This window comes from Petaurus breviceps, unplaced genomic scaffold (assembly GCF_028583685.1).
Source record: "Petaurus breviceps papuanus isolate PSGF00001 unplaced genomic scaffold, PetGlider_PUasm1.0 90686, whole genome shotgun sequence".
Classification (NCBI taxonomy): domain Eukaryota; kingdom Metazoa; phylum Chordata; class Mammalia; order Diprotodontia; family Petauridae; genus Petaurus; species Petaurus breviceps.
Window position 1 is genome coordinate 9490981 of NW_027187309.1, and position 8990 is coordinate 9499970.

General features: G+C 38.0%; 1 pseudogene; it reads left to right on the forward strand.

Annotated features, from left to right (window-relative positions):
• Nucleotides 1-2294: 2294 nt before the first annotated feature.
• Nucleotides 2295-4184, forward strand: LOC138144131 (5-aminolevulinate synthase, non-specific, mitochondrial pseudogene; annotated as a pseudogene).
• The last annotated feature ends 4806 nt before the right edge of the window (nucleotides 4185-8990 follow it).

Below are 8990 nucleotides of genomic sequence, written 5' to 3' on the forward strand. Positions count from 1 at the left end.
GCATCTATTTCCATTATATGAGGAAAGTGTGAAATTTAATGGATAGACAATTGGAGTCTGGTTCCAAGTGTTGACTCTACCACTTACTAGCCATCTGACCATGACTACCTTTTTTTGCCTTTTGGAGGGCAATTGGGGTTAAGTAACTTGCCCAAGGTTACACAACTAGTTTTTTTGTGTGTGTGCGTGTTAAGTGTCTGAGGCCGGATACGAACCCAGGTCCTCCTGACTCTGGGGCCGGTGTTTTACTCACTGTGCCACCTAGCCACCTCCCATGATTACCTTTCTGAGATGCAATTTCCTCATCTGTAAAAATGAGAATAAAACCACCTGATCTACCTATCTCCTCAGAGCATCATCTTTTTAATATAAAGATCTTTATAAATTCCTGTTATTGTTCTTTCTATAGCTATCCAGTAAAGTGTCTGTACTTTATATACTAAAGATAGTTTATTAGTCTAAGCCAGGAGTTCTTAACCTTCTTTGTGTCTTGGCCCACTTTGGCAGTCTGGTGAATCCTATGGACTGCTTCTCAGAATAATGTTTTTAAATGCATAAAATAAAATTCAAAGGGTTACAAAGAAAATCTATTGTAGTGAAATAAGGCTACCAAAGTATTTTTAAGAAAGAAGTTTATGCACCAAAGGTTAAGAATTCCTGAACTAAGCCAAAGCTGGGCCTTTTCTATGCTCCCCAAGTAATACTTGGATGGAGCTATGACCTTATTGATGAGGACATTCTCTTCACCAATACAGAATGCAACCCTACTTGCTTTTCCTCACTCACTACATTCTATCTCCTGTATCTGTGATTTTTCATTGACTGTGCCTCATATCTGGAATGCTCTCTCTCTTCATCTCTGCCTCTTACTTTCCTGAGATTCCTTTAAGAATCAGAGCAAATTCCACTTGATCCAGGACTTTTCTTATTCCCCTATATCCCAGTGTCTTCTCCTTTTCATACACTCTATATATCTTGTAGAGATATAGTTATTTTCATTTTTGTCTCTCCCTCTAGAATGGCACCTCATTGAGGACAGGACTGGTGCTTTCTTGTTTTGGTTTTTTGCTGTTTTTTTTTTTTTACCATTTTGAGGTATCCTTAATGCTTAGTACAATGCCTGGAACATAATAAGTTGTTCCTCATCCTTTAGTTTTGAACAGCGTCAATGATATCACAAGGTCATGTCTTGACTTGTGCATGAATTGGATTTAAGTGAAGCAGAGCTGCAAGTAGTCATCAGCCTCACTCTGTCTTCGAGTTACTGAAGTCTAGTGGTAAGACAAAAGTCAAGATGGCCTGGGATGCAGTAAATGACTTTGGTGTCTTTAATGTCTAACCAAGCTCTAAGAGCTCCATAGTGCCTGCTTCAGATGCCTTCATAGCCACAGAGCAAATTGTTCTCATCCAGGTTTGAGGTCTGTCGGTTACCTTCAACCTGGTTTAACCCATCTGCCAAGATGATTTTACTGGGGTTTGACCACTACACAGCTTCTTGAAGCCACAAATGAAAGTTGGTTGATAGGAGACAGCAAAGATGGATTAAGCAGCCCTGAAAAGGTCCCAACAAGTCCTTACATCAGAGGTTCTAGTCCTCCTTGAACTCCCCATACAGCCCCACATAAGTACTTAATAGATGTGTTAGGTGATTGATTGATCTTCCCATGCCTTCTCTTCTTAAGGGACTCCTGCTCACCTTCCAGGGGAGGGGACTTCTTCTAAATGTCCTGACATTACATGGATACCAGTGGAGGCCATCCCCTGGAATCCCTTGATTTTGTCACATGACCAGCCTGCTTTCTTTTATTGTCACCTTTCTCTCTAATGAAATGCTTCACACAACTTTCTCTTGCACAATTCTTCACAGTAATAACTCGCAGCCTACTCATGCCCACCATGTACTTCTTTGTTGCCCTTTGGCTGATGCCACACAAATAAGCAGGTAGCCACGTGATCAAGGTTTCTAAAGGACACCACAAGACCTAACCTATTTCAAATATGCACTGGCAAGCCATGTGTATGAAATTTTCATTCCTGGAGTAGAAATTGAAACATGACCTTCAGGTGCATACTAAATAGGAAGAATTTGAAAAGGTAACAGTCTCAGGGCTCTATCCTAGATTTGAAACTCAAACACATGAGGGCAACATGAAGACACTGAGCACCTAGATAATATGTAGAAGGAGGGGGAAAGGTTTCTCAAATCAGAAACTAGAGTTCCTCTGGCCAGGAGTCCCAGACCCACTGTCATTGACTCCTCAAATACTGCTCAAAATCCTTTCCTTCTCCCCTAAATGGAGACCATAGTTTGATGCTATCCATTCTTGTCAAGAGTACTCCAAAACAATGGCAAATATTTGTTCTTTTATGCCCAGAATTGCCCCCCAAAAGTTGTATCCAAACCTGCTTCTCAGGCTATGGCAACTTCACCACCTCTCTTCCAGAAAAAGTAAAAGAATCACCTCCAGCCAATGAGAAGGACAAAATTTCCAAAAACAGGGCCCAGCATGCTGATGATTCTCAGTAAAATACTGATGAATCCCAACTTCTCTCTGACCATTCATCCTCTATCATGAACCAGTGAACTGCCAGAAAGTACTCCTCCCTGGCAGATCAGATGAACCAAAGAACAGCAATGTTTTCCATAAGAAACTTCAAGCAGATTACAAGAAATGCAGTCTATAAATAAAGACACTGCTCAAAATCCAGTTAATCCCACTATAATTAATCTCAAGATTGGCTGAGGAGACTAGGAATATTTGCAAAAAAAATTTCAGGATCCCATGCTAAAGCAAAGACCAGAAAGGATGTCTCATCTCCTTCTGGACAATTTGCCAAAATCTGTTTCTACATTCCAGTATGATTGTTTCTTTGAGGAAAGAAAATTGATAGGAAAAAAGTGATCGAACTTATTGAGTCTTTAAAACCATAAGCCAAAGGGAACACATATTCCTAATGGCAGATGACTACACAGACTCTCTTGCTTTATTTGCAAACACCCTAGCACACCCAGGATGACTTACTAGCACAGACTCTTTAATCTGCTTTGCTAAAGGAAAGACAACTTTTAAAGGGGTCAACAATCTTAGTTTAATTACAGATAAGTAGAAAATACAAGTAGAGAAATTAGCAGAGATTCAACAGACAGGGCTCCTACTGTCTGAACAAGGTAATACAACCACCTACATATACCCTGGAGCAAGAGAGCACAAACCTCTGAGTAGTCGAGGGACTCTTAACAAATGGCTACTCAAAGTCCCACCCAAGGAATCAAAAGGTCCTTCTCATAAGCGAACCCCCAAAGCAAAATACCAACTTCCCAGTATATATAGTTTCAATTAATAGGGTCAGAGCCAGAAGGCATCACAACCCTCATGACAGTGCCTAATTAGCTTAGTGCCAAAAGATGTGAAAGCCTTCCTACAAGCAAGCCTCCCCTAAGCAAACTTCACTTTAGGCAAGTTCTTCCCCCAATGGGCTGTATGTGACTCAGGATGTATCATAGCTGGGTGGAGCTCAAAGCAGTAAGATATCTGTGATTGAACACATGGTCACATGGGCCTATTAATGAATGAGGAAGATCTTATTCCATAAACATTACATTGGCTAACAAACAGCAGGTTTGTGTAGCAACTACCCAGGGAAAAGTCACCATCCTCGAGTATGTGGGGGTAGTCATGGAAACATTAAAATAACAAGGTACTGGTGCAGGAAGTACTAGGAATATTTCTGGAACTAGTAAGTTTCACATTTGATGTAGAATAAAAGTTAACTGACCTCCATGGGAAAGATGCAGTATTACCACTTGCATCCTGCTTTGCTACTAATGACTCTACCTTCTTCACTTTGATGCTAAGCTGTGAAATTTATTCTGATTCTGGCCCCATTATTCAAAGAATTCATAACAGCAGAGGGTCAAAGTTACATACTTCACTATTATGATGTAAGCCATCTCACAGAGCTGTTAAAGAGATCGGACCCATCAGGTCCTAAAATTGTTATTTGAAATTATTCACTTAATGGATGGTGTGATATGTCCATTGGAAGAACTGCATATGTAGCCCATGAATGAAGTCTATGCTGTAGGATTATATAGTGCTTGAGGTTGTGGGATAAGTGATTGAGAGGGAACTATGCACAAAATATACATCATTTCTGGAAACTTTGGCAAAGACCTTGATTAAACTGGTGGTCATATTGCCAGATAAAGTTCTCTAAGATGCCATTCAGCGCCAGACCTGGAGTCAGGAGGACCTGAGTTCGGTTCCAGCCTCAGACACTTAACACCTACACAAAAAAAAAAAAATATCCGTGTAACCATGGGCAAGTTACTTTACCCCAACTGCCCTCCAAAAAAGGCAAAAAAAAAAAAAAAAGACACCATTCAATCCAATGTTTGAATTAGTTTTTATTTTAGATTAGCTTTGTTTTCACAACTTTCCTCCCACCTGTATTTCTGGCTGGCACTCCTGAAACCATCTAAATCTTGAAGAGTGACAAAGGATGAGCCCTTCACTGGCAGCACCAGCATAATGTCAAACTTGTGAGACAGATGCTAATGGATATAGACCTCCCAGTCTATCCATCCAAACAGAACTGACCAAACCCTAATCAACCTTTGTCACTATTTTGGCTTCCTAAGGGTACATTTCTTTATAAGGTAATATGGTTTTGAGGGGAGAGAATGATTTTACCTTTAGGGGCTGTATGATAACACAAGTATAAAATTAATGTGAAATTAGATTAAGCTTTTACTGTACAGATATAACTTTCCTATTGCTGTTCAAAATCACATTTATCAGCAGATGTTTCATTTCTAGAAGACAACTCTTTGAGACATTAAGCATAACTTCATACCACACAGGAGAATCTTTAATCATATTTGCCAGTATGATGGGAGTTAGGCAGTAGGAATTCAGCTGGGAGGTACCTGGAGCCATCTGGCCATAAAAATATCGGACTAATAAAATGAAGGTTTGGTTTCTTCCCTTCTTTAGTTTAAATAAGATCAAACAAACTCATAAAAAGGCAATTAAATATGTGGATAGTAATTCAATGCTGATCATCTGAACCAATCAAAATCTATCCTTTTAAGAACCATATTAGTTATAATTCTGTACTTCAGTGGTTCTTTGATCTCATCAATGTGGTAACTTCTTCTGCTTATGCAAGCTGTAATCTATCCATGTCTGACCATACCATGCGACTCTTGACTATGACTTCCCACAAATTTTTCACAAACTAGGAGCCTTCCTTTAGTTCTCTTGGCATTGTACTGGCAAAAAAATAATCTATATCTCTATATCTATCTATATATATGCATGTATTTTACTGTGTTCTGAATTTTAGGCACAAGAATATAAGAAAGATTTTTTATTAATTTATTATTGTCCTAAATCCAAAATTTTTCTAATTTAGAAAGAAAAATGTCCATACTGTAATAGTCCCTCCCCTCCCATGCACTTGGACATCTCTTTACAACCCAAGAAAAACTGAGGTAACATTCATAGGAATCTTAAACAAGGAAAAGGTTATAATATGCTAACAATATGCATTGCAGGATAACAGTCACAAATATTATCAAATAAGATAACACTTGCAAAAGCACTTAGCATAGTGCCTAGTATATAGCTGGAACTTAATAAATGTTTTCCATTTCTTCTTCCTTCATCTTCACCTAGAACTATTCAATTCTATAAATTAATAATTGATATTATTAATATAATATAATCAATAAATCCCTTCCTCAATAAATCCCTTCAAACCTAAATAGGTCTCCTCTCTGTTAATCAATTTCTTAATCTTTTCTGAATAAGTAAAGAGGACAATTGTCATTTTTAAATCTACTTCTACAATACTATTATCAGTGAAGCACAAGTTATCCTCTGGTATCCATTCATTGGTGATGCATTATTCTAGTTGTGTCCCTTAGTAGACAGCACAGAATGACAGTCACATAATTATTATAAATGAAAAGCCACAGATACAGTTTCTCTAAGAATTATCATAAAATATAGAGAATGCTTATCCAGAATGTTGGAAAAGGGATCTATCCATGGGGAAAAGATTGGACAAGATGGCCTCCTAAGGTGCCTTCCTACTCTTAAGTTTCAGTGACTATGACAAATATATTGACCTGAAATCCTAATGCTGAAAATTGCTCATGGCAAGACAAGTTAGAAACCTTGGGAAGCTAAACTGACTATTTTATATCACTAATATTTAATATGATATGGCTTTTGAAACTGCCTAATTCAATTCAATAAATATTTATTGAGTCTCTACTATACTAATCCATGGAGATACAATGATATAAAGAAAAAGTACCATTAAATTCAATTCAGTAAACATTTACTAAGCATAAATTATATGCCAGACACTATTGTAGGTCCTAGTGATACAGAGATGAAATAAAACACAGTCATTACCCTCAAGGAGCTTACAAATTAATGGGGATAAATATGCCATCTATGCAAATACATGTTATACCAGATTCTACGTAAAAGGACAAAGGAGAAATTCAGACAAAATGCCTTCAGAAAACCTGAGGAGGAAAACATCACTTTTAGATACAGTGGAGAGTTGTAGAGAGGGTGGGCTTTAAAGGAAGAGAAAGATTTCAACCAGCGGCAATGAGGAAGGAGGGTATTGTAAGCATGGTGGACAGCAAGTGATGGAGGCAAAAAACACCAGGAGAAAAATCAAGAGATGGCATTCTGCCTGGAGCACAGGATTTTGAAGAGGAAATCATCCTCAGGCTACTCTGAATCAGACTTTAGTTTAAATAGAGCCATTTGCCTATGTATGTGATTTAATTTCCCTGAACTTGACTGAGACTAGGACCCAAGAGTGGTAGTAAGATTGAGGGACATGTTTCTTTGTATCCTTTTCATAGCAGTGAATATTCCACTAGCAGTTCTGATACTATCAGACATTGTTAGCTAGATTAAAAGTGTATATGGCCTAGTTTATTTTTCTGGAGATTCAGAACCATACTAACACGGGTTCCAAATGACATAGTCAACTTAATTAACTGTGGATGAATTCAGGAATAGCTAATAAGCATTTAACAACTGGAAAGGGTGGAGTATATATGTACACTTTTAAATTTAATCTGTATTGTTAATACTTTTTAAAATCTAGAAAATAAATAAAACAATAAATCAAGACCTGATTTGTAGCAGCTACTGGTTTCTGAAATACAAATGCGAATATTCGATTGGGAGACATGGGAGACACAAGACCCTATCCACATCAAAGAAGACACTTTGCTCACTCTGCAAAGCAGAATTACAGTAGTTCAAAAGAAACACCAGATTTAAGACATCTCCATCCCAAATATTCATACAGACTATTTGTACCTGATCTGTGGTAGAGCCCTCCACAGCTTACCTTGGACTGATCAACTGATGAGGTGCAGGCTCTGGGAGCCCCCTTGAGCTCTCCTTGAGTCCTTGAGGTACAGGCTCTGGGAACCCCCTTGAATTCTGATTAAATCATCCCATATGATGAATTTGCATGAAGCCATGAGCCTTTCATTGTGGCTGGGCCCAGGCCTCTGTCACTAGCCTAGCCCTCCATTGTCCATCTACTTCCCCACCCTTGAGCCTATCAAAATATCAATCCACCCTTGAACTGGCCTAGCCCACCATTGTCTGTTGGCTCTGGGTAGCCTCCAGGAACTTCCCACCCTTAATCACTCATTGACCTCATCTGACTTCTCCTGAAGACCCTCCCCAAACTCCTCCTCTGGACTACCCCTAGATTCCTCCAACAACCTTCTATACATAAGAACCCATCTAGAATGAATAAAATGCCCACATTGAAAATTTAATAATAGGCTCAGGCAAACCAGTTAAAGATAGCTCTAGCACGCCCCTGGGTGCCATGGTTCTTGATTACAATTATTATTTTGATTATTAGCTAATAAAACTAAAATAGCACTATAGTTTAAATATCACATGCTAAGTTGGTTTCTAGGAGTTGATCTGAAAACAACATTATCATATTTAACAGTTATTTTGCAAAAAGTGTTCTATGTTCCAAATACATGAGTCATAAACTTTTGGAAGAAAACCAAATGGTATGTTGGGGACTGCCTGTGTAGAGAAATTTGTCCTTTCATTTAAAGAGAGCTTTGAACACTTCAAAACCTGCATTTTTAAGACATTTTCCATTTATGAGAGATATGGGTAACTTCTTTGGACAACTATTATATTACACCAAAGAAACAGTAGGTTCTTTTTTTTTTAAAGCAATTGGGGTTAAGTAACTTGCTCAAGGTTACACGGCCAGGTGTTTCTGGGTGGGTGCTAAGTATCTGAGCCCGGGATTCGATCTCCAGGTCTTTTCAACACTGGAGCCGGTGCTCTTACTCGCTGTGCTACCTGGCCTCCCCGAAACAGTATGTTCTTAACCAGATCCCTGAAATGATTTTTCAAGGTTAGAGAAAATATGAATAGAATAAGTTCCTAACCTCCAGTGAATAAATGCTTCCTTGTTTCCATTATGGTCCCATTTCTGTTTTATGTCTGCCATATATTTAAATCAAATAATCTGGGTTGAATTTAACATTATAAATTAGTTTTTAATTGCAATCCATACTGTGTCTAGGAAATTTGGCTTCTAAATAGAAAAGAAATCAAAAGTTTCTTTTGGAAATGAAGCAATTATGTCAGCTAGAGACAGAGTTCTAAGATACCCTATTGTGTCTTGGCATTGTAAGTGTCATATTTTGCTATAGAGACAAATATAAAAATCTTAAAAAAAATTAAGAGAGGATGCCGTATATTCTCAGGACACTTCACTGACAAGCTTTAGCTAAAACTTTTTTTCAACTATCCAGATGATTTGACAATGGAAAAGATTGTTCTTTATTGTTCCGTTGTTATCTAATTTCACATTCATCTGATATTTCTGGGACTGCCACTAAGCTTCTAAATGTAAGTGAACATAAATAAGATTATCTGCAGATGATGTCAAGAAAGTGA